Below are 15,991 nucleotides of genomic sequence, written 5' to 3'. Positions count from 1 at the left end.
ACTTTCTTGATTTGTATTTTAAAATAAGATTATTCTAAGTCAGAAGTCCAAGTGCTATCTATTTTTGTAGGCTTTGCCATATATATATATATATATATATATATATATATATATATGTATATATATGTATGTATATATAATTTTTGCAAGGCAAATGGGGTTAAGTGGCTTGCCCAAGGCCACACAGCTAGGCAATTATTAAGTGTCTGAGACCGGATTTGAACGCAGGTACTCCTGACTCCAAGGGCGAGGCTTTATCCACTACATCACCTAGCTGCCCCTCCATATATTTTCTGGAAAATTATCTTGACTTTTCCCCTTCTCTCTTTTCTCTTCAGCATGACCCTCACTTCCTTACCAAGGGGTTAGAGTTTTCTGCCTGGTTGCTCTGGGTTGCTCTGGCTATAGAAGTTAGAGAGTTTTCAGGAAAAGCCACAGACTTTGGGACACGATGTTAATCATTTATCATCTGAATGATCTTGGCCAAGTCACTTAACCTCTCTGAGTCATGATTTCCTCATCTGTCAAAAATGAAAGTGGACTTGACAACTACTGAGGTCTATTCCACTTTTAAGTCTAGGTTTTGATATTTGTAGAATTTTTGATCTGGAAAGAACCTTTTTGGGTCCAGTCACTCTTTAGAGAAATCAAGAAATGAAAGCCCAAATGGTCTTTTTTCAAGATCATATGCTAGCAAATGTCTGAGGCCATAGTAGATAGTCAGCATACAGGTCTTAGAATCTGAAAACTGAATAATAATAATGCTTTCTTCCTGGGACTCCTCTTCTTCATCCATAAAATTAGCTGGAACACTCTTACATCCTTTAGAAGTTTGTAAATTAAAGTCATTTTAGCTGGCGAATTTTAACTTTGCCTTTGGAGGCAATGTTGTGTGTTTGATCCTGACACCTGCTATGTGGAGGCAGCTAAGCAAGGGGATAGAGGTGGAGGATGAGAGAGGTATAGACTGGTGCATCTGGAGTGAGAATGACTTGAGTTCAAATTTAGCCTCATATATTTACTAGGTCAGTGACCCTGATTTAACTTTTGTAGGCCCCACTTTTCTTAACTGGCAAATAGGGATAACAAGAGCAACTATTTCATAGAATTGTGGTAAGGGTCAAATGACATAACATTTACAAAGATCTTGACACCAACTACGGAATCAATAAAGTCTTCTACCCTTCTCTCCCCCCAAAATATTTTGAATGGTTTGAATGTGTTTGGCATATCCAAAGATATATATTATTTATTTACCCAATAGAGAAACTCTTTGAGGATGGGGGCAGTTGGATTTTAGTTTAGAAACCCTTTGTGAACCAAAGATATATCAGTTATTTGGCAACTAGAATGTGCTTAGTACATCTTTGAACTGACAGATTGTCATAAATCAGAATGCCAGGCTGGGTTGACTTAGCATATTTCCTTAAACTTCCTGACTATTGTCTGTTTGTTTGGGATATACAATCAGTATATTACTTGTGGCTCACGTTGATTGGAAGAAAAAAAGTAAATCATTTTCCTTAAACAAGGCATTGTGAATATGCATGGAGATATTGCTATAACATTGATATTTTCTTTCCTAGAGAATATTTGAATTTTAAAAGGATATCTTTAGAAAAATTTTAATTCAAAGTATGTCACATTGATTATTGTTTTTGCTATGTTTTGAAAATCCTTAATTATGAAATGACACCATATTTCTTTCCTCTCCCTTTCATGTAGAACCCCCAAATGTTCAGTCATAGATTTCAGGCTTAAAGCTTCCTCTCTCTTTACCCCTCAACCCTCAACTTAAAGGGTAGATTAACTGTAGTGTCACTTGGGAAACTAAACTTGGACAAAGGAAACCCTCTCCCCAAAAGTGAAAAAAAAAACCTTCTGTTTGAAATGCTGAAAGGTAGAATCTGAAGGGAAAACTAACTGAGGTTTTGCTATCATGAGATCTTAGAGTTTTAAAATTAGAAAGAAAGAGAAAATATTTGTTAATCTCTTTACTTTTCTACTGAGGAATTGAGACTTAGAGATGTTAATTTACCAAGGTCACCCTGGCAGTAAAAAAACAGAAGTAGGATTTGAATCCAGAGAAATAGAAGACTCTTTTAGGGGAAGAGAGAAGCCTTAGTTATCAGAATAAAGTGTCTGACTGAATGATTCCCCCTTCTGTTGCAGGCTTAACACAACAGAACTAGACTTATGTTCTCTTCTATTGCAGACTGTAATAACTGAAGTACACTCTACTGCATCTATCCTGTTTAGCCAAAAGACAAGCCTTTTCTGAGTTTGGCATTCTTCACCAACCTCATGTTACCTTCAACATGCAAGTTGGGACTTGGTAGAGCACCTTCTTTAGGGACTGATTGTATACCATTGGTTTAATCAAAGGGGATAGAATTCTGCTGATTGGCTGGGTCAAATAAAACCATGTAAATCAAGATGCTGAAGCTGCTACCAACTAGTCTTCCTTAGCTCATATACATTTCTTTACCTTTCCATTTGACCACTCATTTTATTTGACCTCCAGTCATGTACATCTACTGGCAAATGAGAATATTCTTGCTCTTTCAAAAAACTTAAGTTTATTAACTCTTTAACACCCTCAAACTAGGACTCAGTGTTCCTTTGGAAAGGACATAACCTTCAGTGTCCTTTTTAAATTCAGTTTCATTCATAGGATAGTTCCCAATTTGATGGACCTAAAGAAATTTCATTGACTGTATTCGGGAAAAAAAGTACCAACTTGTACTTGAATAGATCAGCTAGAAAGTTGAACTCAAGTAGGAACATTTATTTTTACTTTTTGAAGGACAATTGCCTAAAATGTTCCTTGGTGCAGAGGATTGAATGCTGGACTTGTAGAAGGAAAAAAATCTGCATTCTAATGCTGCCTCTACCACTAACTGTGTGTAAGTCTCATAGACTCTTTGTGTAAAATATTCATATAAACACACACACACACACAACACCACCACCACTAACACCACCACCATCTCTGCCAGCAAAAAAAAACCATAATGTTTATTTTTTCTATACCTTGGTTACAAAACCACACAGATTATTCAACTAGAATCAACAGTCAATCCAAGTGTATTCTCTATTTATCTACTAAAGAAGGCAGCTAGCTAACACAAAGATAAATGAAACATCTGGAGTTAGGAAGATTCATTTTTCTTTTTTTTTAATTTTTTTTAAATATTTTCATGCATTTGTTCATGCATATTTCTAAGGAGCAAAATTTCACTCCACCCTTTCTTCCCACTCCCCTTGCCTCAGTAGGAAACAGGCAGGTTAGCATTTTACATTCATATTTTGTTAAACATGTTCATAAATTAGTATTTTTTTTAATGAGGATTTAGGATTAAGGGAAAGGGATACATAAGAGATATTTTTTTTTATAAAACGTTCCTCAGATTCGGTAGGGATGGCGTTTGTGGGTTTTTTTGTTTGGTTGGTTTGTTTGGTTTTTCTTCCTCTGCTTGGGGATAATATAGGGCATTACCAGTCTAATACAGTTGTGCTAGTTCTCTGGACTGTTGAGGGGAGTTGCTTCCATCAAGGTTGTTCATCTCATAATATTGATGATTACATTGTTCTCTTGATTCTACTCCCTTCATTCAGCATCAGATCCCTTAAGTTATTTCATTCTTCTCTAGAGTCTAAACCATTTATGATTTCTTATAGAACAATAATTTTGCATAGTATTCAGGTACCATAACTTGTTTAGCCATTCTCCAACTGATGGGCATCCCCTCAATGTCCAATTCTTTGCCACTACAAAAAGAGCTGCTATGAATATTTTACAACATGTAGGACTTTACCCATTTTTTACAATTTCTTCTGGATGTAGTCCTAGAATTGGAATTGCTGGGTCAAAGGCTATGAACAGTTTTATTGCTCTTTAGGCATAGTTCCATTTGCTCTCCAGAAAGGTTGGATCCATTCACAACTCCACCAATAATGCATCAAGATCCCAATCTTCCCACATCCTAACATTGATCATCTTCCCTTTTTCTCATCTGCGCTAACCTAATATGTATGTGATGACACCTCATTGTTCTTTTAATTTGCATTTCTCTAATCAATAGTGATTTAGAACATTTTTCATATGCTTATTTATAGGTTTAATTTCTTCATTTGAAAATTGTTCATAACCTTTAATCATTTATCAGTTGGGGAATGACTTGTGACTTTATAAATTTGATGCAATTCTCTATATATTTTAGAAATGAGATCTTTTTCGGAACTCCTGGTTGTGAGGATTGTTTCCCAGCTGTCTGCTTTTCTTCTAATTTTGGTAGCATTGACTTTATTAGTGCAAAATCTTTTTAATTAAGTCAAAATCATTCATTTTGCAGTTTAAAATATGCCCTAATTCTTATTTGGTCATTAATTTATCCCATTTCCATAGATCAGATAGAGTCTTTTTGGTCTATCAATTTATCTATAGTATCTCTCTTTATGTCTAAGTCCTATAACTGTTTTGACCATATTTTGATATAGGGTGGGAGATGTGGATCTATGCCTAGGTTTTGAGATTCATTTTTCATAAATTCAAATCTATTCTTTGTACTAGCTGGGCATATTACTTCACTGTAATTGCCTCAGTTTCCTCTTTTGTAAAATGTCCTGGAAAAGGAAATGGTAAACCATTCTAATATCTTTGACCAGTATTATGACCCAATTGAGTTTCATGAAGAATAAGATATAATTGAAAAACTACTAAACACACTCTGACACATGTATTAAATGTCAACTACTCTGTTAGGTACTAAGAGTTTAAAGTCAAAAGATTAGAAAGTCTTTGCCTTAAGTAACTTGTAATGCTCATATTTCTTAAATGAAGAAGCTGGACTATTGATGTCACCAATCTTTCCCAGTTCTATGCCCCCAGGATTCATTATGCTATGGATAGAATGACAGGTTTAGAGCTTCGTGGGGTCTTAGTGCTTATCTGATTATCTCCTTCAGTTGATAGATGAGGAAACTGAGACCAGAGTAGTCACAATCTTTACTTGGCTCTAGAGGATTTTATTAATTTCTGTCAAGTCTCTCCAAATCTACAAAGTAGCAGTTGTTCCTTGGAAGGCAGCACTATGGAAATGTGAGATTATTGAATGATCAGCAAAGCAGAAGGCTTTGGAAAATGTCTTTCATTTCACACTTGTTCTATTTAAATCCTTGTTTTCTGAAGGGTTTAGTTTGCAGAGTAGAGCTGGGCTGATCTTTCATTTTTCAGCTTGCCCTCCATTTACACTCGAATTCTCAAGCTCTCACAAAGTGCAGTTCTTGAAGAGAAAGCTTCATTCCAACACCCAAGCTGTTTTTATTGACTTTTGTCTTAATCCTGACAACATTGCTATTGGTATTAGATTTTTAGAAACCATGTTTTCTTCTTAAAAGAACAAACAAACCTCAATACTTAGAACTATCACTTCAATGTGGTTATCCAACGAGCAATGGAAATATTCTTGACACCCTTAAGCTATTTGAAGCATTTTACCTAGGGTCACCCATATAAAGATGTGATTAAGAGGTATCATCCAGAATTTTCTATATTAAAAAAAAACATTTATTCTCTGATTAACCATGTGGTAATCTTCAGGGATATACCAGTAAAATATTGAAAAACTCGGGGTTACACTCTATGAGAGGATATTGGTAAGAACTGCTCAGGTTCAGATGGTGGGTATAGGCTGGGTTCCACAAAGAAGGGTAAACTCCTTTGAATGAAGCCTCAAATACAAAAAGGTAAGGGAAGAGATTCCAGTTTTTTAAACTGATTTATCCCAAATCATTTATTAGAAGGAGAGTCAGAATTCAAAACCAGATATTTGCATTTCTCACTGAATCATATTCCATTCCCTCATTTTGACTGAAGCAAATGGATTTCTTGCAAAGAAAACCTATGCTCATCAAAGATGATGTTTTTTGTTTACATTATTTTCCCATTAAAGTTCATAAATTAGTTGTTGACTACTTCCTACATGCAAGTCACTGTGACAGGATCTGGGAACAAAAATAAGATATGAACCAATTCTTCATGAAATACTCCCAAGAATGTCCTAATAATATTAAAATGGAATTAGAGTATGTTTAACAAATTGAATATAAATATAATAGAATATAGATAATATTAATATTTGATTGCCTAAATTAATATGCTGCTGAAAGGAATATTTACATATGAATTAGTGACTTTTGCTTCTACACATGATCTAGAGACTTTTAGCACTATTGATTTAGTCCAACTACTAATTCCCTTATTATACAGATTTTGAGGGAAATGAACCCCCAAACACAAATTTAATCTGACCAACATTACACAAGTTGTAAGTAGCCAATTAGAATTTGAAATCATATCTGACATTTTGCCATTATACTGACTGTATATTGGCTGTAGGAGTTATGGAAATTTGTTTTATTTTTTTTAAAAATAATTTTGTTCTTAACCTGGATTCTGTTAAAGTGATTACTATGAAAGCAGTTCATTTCACTGTTCTCCTCAGTTTCCTTATCTAGAAAATGAGCTGGAAAAGGGAATGGAAAACCACTACCATATTTTTGCCAAGAAAACCCCAAATAAAGTCAAGAAAAGTTGTACATGACTGAAATGACTGAACAAAATATCACAAGATTTTTGTGAGGTTAAAATGAGATATTTGTAAAACTGAAATATGCTTTAGAAAACTTAAAGTGTTATTAAAATGCCATTTATTATTATTGTTGTTGTATTTTTGTTTATTTCATGAATTTAAAATTAATTCTGAGAAGAGGTTCATCATATTTTTAATTCTATAAATCAACAAAATGCTCAAAGGATTTAAAAAGGCAGTATTCAGATGAAGAAAATAGAACTATCCATAGTCATATAAAAAGTGTTTTAGATAACTATTGATTAATGAAACAAAAATCAAAATACCCCCAGGGAGTAACACATCTGAAAAATTGACTAATATGATGGAAAACAAAAAAAAAAAACAAAAAAATACTAAATTTTTGAGTGGTGGGAAAATTGAGACACTAATGCATTGTTGTGAACTGATCCCCCATTCTGGAGAGCAATTTGGAACTATGTATACCCAAAGGGAAAGCCAACTGTGCATTCCCTTTGATCCAGCAAAACCACAACAAGGTCTATATCCCAAAGATGTCATAAGAAAACAAAAGGATCCACATGTCCAAAAATATTTATAAGACCTTTTGTTTGTGGTGGCAAAGGAAGGGAAACTGAGGGAATGTCTATCAATTGAGGAATGATTGAACAAATTATACATATGAATATAATGTAGGGGCTGGGAACCTCTGGTCCATAGGCAATATTAGTCTGGTGCTGCCAAGACAAATGGAGGCAAAACTTGAAATTCAATAATCCTGGTAGCTTTTTAGGGATGAATTAATTAAATGCCTTATCCAAAAAGAGACAAAGAATGATGTTATAAATATCCAATTGACCTTTGGCCGAAAAAAAAAATTCCTCATTCCTGATAATGGAAGACTATTGTGCTATAAGACATGATGACCAGGTGGATTTCAGAAAATAATTACATGAATTGATGCTAAGTGAATTGAGCAGAGAAAAGAGAGCATAGGACCCAGTAAAAGTACCATTGTGTAATGATCAGTTCTTACAGATAGAAGATAGCTCTTCTCAGGAATTCAATGATTCAGTAACATTCCAAAAGCTCATGATGGAAAATGTTAGCCACATCCAGAAAAAGAAACATAGATTCTGATTGCCTATCAAATCATACTATTTTTCACTTTTTTAGATGTTTTTCCCTTTTGTTCTGTTTCTTCTTTTACAAAATGACTAATTTGGAAATATGTCTTATATAATTGGAAATGTATAACATTAGATTTCTTGCCATTTCAGGAAGAAAGGAGGGAAAGGAAAAGGAAAAAAAATGGAACTCCAAAATCTTATATAAATGAATTATCTTTACATGTAATTAAAAATAAAATACTACTAAAAGAATGCATAATTGGGAAGCAACTAACAAAATAAAGAACCAAATAATATTGAAAATATTATGTTTTAAAACTAAGTTGATATTCATTCTCCATTGATCCTTATGTACATATCAGTGGTCCCTATTTCTATTGGAATTTGACACCAATGAGGTAGGCAAATCCCCTCATCTAGTTAAGGAGGAAAAAAAAATTCTCAAAGATAAAATACCATAGTTTTACTACCAGGGTGGAGCTGGCCTTAGGTGTACTAAGTGTCCTTTTTCCTTTTTGATGCCTTTCAGTGGGTGATGACTCATAAAGTAAGGATTCCTTTAGGAATCTTAAAATACATATTTTTAATATTTTATTTGTATATTGCTGAAATAAACAATTAAGTCCATCATAGATGATCATTATTCCATGTTGTCATTAGTGTGTATAAAGTTCCTCCGGTTGTGCTCATTTCATCTGCATCAATCCATTCAAGCCTTTCTGAAATCACTTTCTCATGGGATCATATAATCTGAAAGTTAAAGGAAAATACAATAGAAAAAATAATCTGTTTATCTTCCATATCTTCACTTCATTCTCTCATCACCTTCCTTACATAGCTTTGTCATTACCTTTTTTGTAATATGCACTACACTTTCTTCAATATGGAGTCATTCTTGCTATAATAGGGCAGTTGATCCTCTAGTAGTGACCTGATTAAACAAAATATGTTTCTGGGCAATCGCTTCTCTCAGCCAGAACACAGTGAATCTTTAGTGCAGCTTAGAATTTACATTAACTTTATTATTATTAATGTCTAATATATAGGAGTAGGTGTTTAATGATCAATGATATAACTTTGTGTCAGGGACTACTACATCAGTATGTTGAAGTTTATAGAATCATTTTCAGAATAACTTTTATTAATATATTGAAAAATATATAAAATTACAAGAGAAACACAATTATACTGAAAGAAATTTAAGTAAAACTAGTCATCATTTATTGAAATGAATAGTGAGAAAAAAAATAAAGCCACACATCCCAGCTTTAGAATGCCTATAGAGTGTTTAGTATAGAACCAAGATATTAAGTAACCTGCTCAAGGATCTCACAGATCATATCCATCAGAAGCAGCAGTTGATCAAATATCTTTATGTTTCCAAAGCTTTTTATCCAGTACTAGTATTATATTTCAATATTTCAAAGAAAGCTTCTCTCAACTGTTTCTCTACATCAACATCTTGCATTCATGCTGCTAAACTCATAAATCTATATTTAAAATTTTATGTCTGGTTTACATTATGTTATATTAGATGTCTATCATACTTTTAATGGGGGCCCATAAGGATTCTGATCACTGGAGTGAATGAAGAAAGGACAATTCTTGGGTATTTCCTCACTAATCAGCCTTCCCATTTCCCCCTTCTCCCATTTAGCTTAATGCATTGTCTTTTCTTATTAGAATGAAACTCCTTAAAGATAGGAACTATCATGCTTTCTTGTATGTGTATCACCAAGCTTCCTGGAATACAATAAGTATATAATGCATGCACTGAATATTCCTTGTACTTGTTTTACCAAGCTTCCTAGAATACATTAAGTGTATAATAAATATTCAGTGCATGCATTTATGTAAGCTTCTTTGATACAACTATCTATTTTCTATCTATCTATCTATCTATCTATCTCTCATCTATCTAGCTATCTAGCTATGTATCTGTCTATGTATCTATGTATCTATCTTCTATCTATCTATCTATCCATCCATCCATCTATCTATCTATCTATCCATCTATCTATCATCTGTCTATTAGGGTGCATCTAGGTGGTGCATTCGTTGGAGCACTGGCATTGGAGTTAGAAGGATGGGAGATCTAATATGACCCTCAGACCCTTGACTTATCAGTCGTGTGACCCTGAGCAAACCATTTCACCCTGATTAATCCAGTTGTCCTGATTCATATCTGGCCACTGAACTCAGATAGCTTAGGAGGAGAAAGTGATACTGGTGACTTAGCACAGCAACCTCTCTCAAATTCAATTTATGTGCTTGTCATGGAATCACCTCCCTGATGTTGTGGTCTCCTTGAAAATAAAAGAGAAAAATAATCATGTGCAACTTTATGTGACTCCATAGATTTTTGCCTATGGGTTTTTCTTGGCAAAGTTACTGGAGCAGATTCCCATCCCTCATTATGTCAATATTTTACAGATGAAGAACTGAGACAAAAAGGGGTAAAGTGACTTGCCCATTTTCACGCCATTAGCAAGTGTCTGGGACTGGATTAGAACTCAGGGTTTCCTGATTTGATGCTGGTATTCTATCTGTTACTTTACAGAAAAGGGGAGATAGGCTCTCCTTCACAGGATATAAATTGAACAATTTTGTAAAAAGCCTGAGTTGTGATCACACAGAAAATAAGTTTCAAAAAATGGACTAGAACTATCCAAAGCATGGCTTTCTTTCTCCTTGCTGAACATCATCCCAGCAATGATTAGATCTCTCTTTGTTGAGATAACTAATTCTGGCACAGATTGAAACAGGGCAGAAAGAACTAAGTAGTGAGAAAGACTTGAGTTAAACTTCCCCCTCACATACTTACTAATTGAGTGATGCAAGGAAAATCATCCTTTGAGTCCATCACTTTTCATGCAAAATGGGATGGTGATAGTGTCCAAGTTGTAGGAACATTGTAATATTGTAATATACATATATATATATATATATATATATATATATATATATATATATATAAAATGATGTAGGCAAACCTACAAAACATCTATCATCAAATGGTCACTGATTTCCTTTCATATATGAGAGTCATTTAGTTTTTCCAAGCCCTTCATATTGAATGTCCCTGCTTATTTTAGCCTCATGTATTATATTTCTCAAAGAGAGGATTTGAGTCTCTTTTGGGAATGGGTTTGAATAGGATTATGGTTTAAGCAGGACCATGATTTTTGCCTTCTCCATGTCTCCTTTGGCATCAATTCAGGGTGCATCCCTGGATGATTTTTACCTCTAGGGAAACACTCTCTTTCCTTAATCTGGGAAATGGTTCAGGAAAAATCCTACCAGGTGGTGTCCTTTTACCCAGATGCAGCTAAGGGCTTTGGCAAACCATCAGAGTAGAAATTCACACCTGAACATCCTCCAGAGAGCTGCTCCTGAGTGGCCTATGAGAAGTAAAGACATATTTTCTTCCCCATAATTTCCCCCCAGTGATTTTACAGAATGGTTCTGATGGGGCTATGGAGCCCAATAAAGTGATAAGCCAATCTATCCCAGCTGTGGGACATTTTCAGCATCCTCTGGTAGCTTAATCTCTTGGAAACAGAAATATGTGAATCTTACTTTTTTCAGCTGAAGTATCTGTTTCCTAATAGGGTCTGTGTGTACATGGTAGGTCTATAAGGTGTGTGAGCCATTATGGATCCTTTAGATTAATGACTACAGATTCTCTCCATAACTCCCCCATGTAAAAAGCTCATTTTTTTCTTGATTAAAACATTGTAAGAAATGTCCTGTAGTGCTTTTATGACTAAACTGGACCAGCTGAATTTTCTTTAAAACTTTTTCATGTGGGAATCAGAGCCTGGACAAAGCATTCTCAGGGCAAGAAATTCTGGTGCAACAAAGGTGAGGTTTTTAGGACATTACCTTTCTTTCATTGGATTAGTGAGACACAAACACCAGGGAAAAGTTTGCTTATTGATAGTTGTAGTATTCATTTCGTTTAAAATCTGACATTTAGCTCTCCCCCCGCCCCATTCACTTCAAAGTTCTTAGTATGTCTCATTAATCTGGTTATTGAAAATTATGAAATACAGATAAAAACTTCAATAGGGCCCACTTAGACAGAAACTGCGAATGCCCCTCCTATGATGGGCACAAATGTTTATCCTGAATAGCAGAACAACATATCCAGTAAGGACCTAGGAACTGTGTTCAAGTAATTAGAAAGATGACCAGTAGAAAAGGGCTGAGATGTACTTTTCTTGGCCCAGAGGGAAGAACCTGAAGCAATGAAGAGAAGAAACAAGGATGAACACTTAGACTGGATGTCAGGAAATACTTCCAAACAATTAGAGCTGAATGAACATGGAAATGGTTTCATTGACATGTACTGGAATCCCACACTATAGAGGTGTTTAAACAGAGCCTGGATCATCACTGACCATGTATGTTATTGGAGACAGATTCCTTTTGGGGTATGAGTTAGGATAGATTTCATGATTCTTTGATTATCTCAAATAATCATGGCTCATTACCAGAAGTATTGCCATCAACTGGTAATTTTTCCCCGAGCATAGACATTTTTCAAGGATATTTATGAACCCATGGAAGAAATTCTAATCCTAATGCAAATATTGCTATTAATGATAGTTATCCTTATTATATTATTAATAACTCTAATAACAATGACTAACATCTAGATAGTAGTTGAAGGTTTCCAATCATTTATTTTCAAACCAACACTTGAACTTAAATTCCCCCCCCCCATTTTACAAATGAGGAAAATGAGCCCAAGAAGTTAAATTACTTGCCCAGGGCCACACATCTAATAAGTATTTGAGTCAGGATCTGAATGTGATTATTCCTTAATTAAAAGATTTGATAGACATCAAAATATTTATTTCTTTTTTTTTAACTCAGAAAATAATCATCTGTACATATTAAAAGCACTTACTATATGCTATATTTACTATAGCTGTTTTTCCCCTTATGACACATCCTGGCTTGAGGCAAATTATGTGTTCTCAAAACCAATTCAGGTATAGCATGGGCCCTGCCCAAAAAGAAAGCCTGAGAGTATGAGTCTGGAAAAGTCATAGAAAGTCATATTTAGAGGCCTGACCACAGGGGTTAGATTATTTGGGCATGAGAAATTAGTGAAGAGCATCTCACAAAATGAGCAGCAGGTTTGATAGAGAAAGGAGACAATATACATTGTTGGGAAGAAGTTTGATGAAATTATGTCTCTTTTGAAGTTTTGTAAAACCATTGAATGACTACATAAATCTTTTCATGTTCTAAACGAACCTCGGTATCTTCCCATGGAAACTTCAGTTGAGTTCGAAAATGGAATGAGCGTATAATCCAACTTCTAAGTTTCAGTGGATAGAAATAATATAACCCTTTCACATTAAAATTACTTCTGTAAATGATCTACTCTGATACAAACTTTCTGTGAGCTGCCGTTGTTATTGGTCAGTCATTCATTCCTGTCCAACTCTATACGATTCCATGTTTGTTTGTTTTTTGTTTCATGGATTAAACTACTCAAGTAGTTAGTAAACTACTAAAGATAAAGACCTAATATATAGGGGTTAAATGACATCTAAATTCACACAGCTATTAAGAATCTGAGATCAGATTTGAACTCATCTTTTTCCCCACTTCAAGACCAGTACTTTATCCACTGTATCAACCAATGCAAGATGTATAAGTATCTGTTGTATGTAGGAGAGAAAATTAAGCCTTGTGGAGACTGAATAGGAGTCTCTGCTTATGGTCTCTTAGCTAATTAATGACAGAAATGGACTGGTATCCAGATATTTCCTGATTCTAAGTCTTTCGATTTTATAAACTCACTCTCTGATAACTAAGGTTAGGAAATTTTCTTCTATAGATACCATTAATTAATTATGCTACTTTCTGATTTGGGGTAAGTAATTTAACTTTTTTTTTCCCTTCAGCATTTATTACTAGGTGACTGTTAGGAAGGCTGAGCTTTCTTTCGGTTCTAATATTCTTTGTTCTAAGACACCTTTTAATTCTGATGTTCTATGTCTTAAGGTTACTTCTATCTCTAATATTTCATATACTTTCTTATATAGCGATTGCCATATCTGAAATTCTGGATTCTGGATTCTAAGTTTCTTTCAATGGGTAGTTGGATAGCACAGTGCCATAGAGTCCTGACCCTGAAGTCATTATCCCTGAGTTCAAATCCGGCCTCAACACTTAGTAGCTGTGTGATCTTAGGCATGTCACTTCACCCTGATTGCCTCACTTCCAGTGTTATGTCCATTCTGATTGCTATCTGGCCATTGGAACCAGATGGCTCTGGAGGAGAAAGTGAATCTGGTGACTAAGCACAGCCTCCTCTCACTCCAGTCCAATTCATATGTATGTCATGGCATCACCTCCCTGATTTTCTGTATTTCTTAGAAAATGAAGCATATCATTATCATTAAGTTCTTTTCTAAACACTCAAATGAGCTAACTTATGCATAGTACTTTACAAACATTGATAATTATATGACACTCATTATTATTACTTCAATATTTATTAGTGTAATTATTATCTCTCCATGGAATTATATATTACATATTCTATGATCCTTTCTGGCTTTGACATTTTATATTGTCTGCTCTAAGGTTCCATACATTTTTATCTTTCTATATTCTAGAGTCATGATTCTGTGATGTTTTCTCAGAAGACAAGGTGCCACCTTAAAGTATTTATTTCTATGTTTTCAAGAATCTTGGTTTAAAAATTTCAAAATTCCATTCAAAGATGTTCTGTCTTTAACTTCATATGGTTTTCAGGTAAGGAGGAATCTTAATCTGAAAGTAGTTCCTTTGGCAAACATTCAAAGTGGAAAAGATGAATTTCCTGGGAATTGTAACATATCTTCCAGTAGGGAGCAAATACAAGACTGTGAATAGCAAAGCTCAGGAAATAGTGTTTTCTGTTCATCCCAAACAGGAACACCTGGAAGAAGTCAGATAAGGGAATTGAGTGTGGCCATACTTCAGTAAATAAATGAATAAGCAAACAAACAAAAAGATGAATAAATAGACAAAATAAATAAGTAGATAAGTAAATGGATAAAAGAATAAATTAGGAAATGAATAGATAAACAAATAATAAATCATGGTAAAACTAAAATTGAATGGATTTTTTATAAACTTATCTGCTCAGTGGCCTCAAATGTCTTTTCTGCACTAATAATGTACTATAAGATCTATAGTAATGAGATAATTATATGGGTAGCTAGGTGGCACAGTGAATACAATACTTGGGATCAGGGGGGGAGGGAGTTCAAATGCAGCCTCAGACAACTGATTCTTACTGGCCCTATGACCTTGGGCTAGTTAATCAACCCTGATTGCCTCCCTTAGAGGACCATCTCCAGTCAGCCTAATTCATTTATGGCCATGGATCCACATGGCTCTGGAGGAGAAAGTGAGGCTGGTGACTTAGCACAGCAATCCCTCACTCAAATACAATTGATGTGCTTGTTTTATAAGTACCCCCCCCCAGATATCAAGTTATTCTTTGAGAATGAAGGACAAACAATTATAGGGTCTCAATATTTAACAAAATATGAAGCCCTCTACAATTCTTCAAAGTCCAAAATAACTCTCCTCTGCATGCATAATTGATGAAAACTTCAGAATTAGAAGCAGCGCTTTTATTCTGGATGCTGTTGGGGAAAGGCTTCTCTGGTGTGTAATCCCAGAATTTGAGTAGAGGAAGCATGATCCAAAGAATCCCAAGGTTTCCAAATTATTAAAATGATGCTTTGACATGACTGTCTTGTTACTTTGAATGTTATTATAGGATCTGTCTAAATTATCTACCCTGGAACAAAGCTCTTGTCACCTGATCATAGAAACGGGTCTTATTCTGATAGTTCCATCATCTGGAATTGGAGTAGATGTTGTCCTAATCAGTAAATTGATTAATAATTTTGCTGCCCCTGGTGTCATTTCTTACAAGACCTGCTATGTCATTACTGATTGCCTGAATTTATTTAACCTTTGCTTGAATTTCAGTTGAGCTCCCATTTGTCATTTCCAAAACAGATGTTAAACAGTATGAGGGCAGGAGTGTCAGTTTGTGAAATGGCAACTCTCATTTTAGTAGTATTTGCAAATTTACAAAACTGCTTCCCTTACAACTTAATGAGAGAGTCAGGATGAATATCATGAACCTAATTTTTAATTCCAAATGCCAAAACTGAAACTGATGGATATAAGATGACTTTGTCATTGTTATGGGAAATTATAGGCCACTAAAATTATCCGAAT

The sequence above is a fragment of the Macrotis lagotis genome, chromosome 3 (genome assembly GCF_037893015.1).
Source record: "Macrotis lagotis isolate mMagLag1 chromosome 3, bilby.v1.9.chrom.fasta, whole genome shotgun sequence".
Lineage (NCBI taxonomy): Eukaryota > Metazoa > Chordata > Mammalia > Peramelemorphia > Peramelidae > Macrotis > Macrotis lagotis.
The sequence above is the reverse complement of the archived record's forward strand: the minus strand, read 5'-3'. Positions refer to the sequence as shown.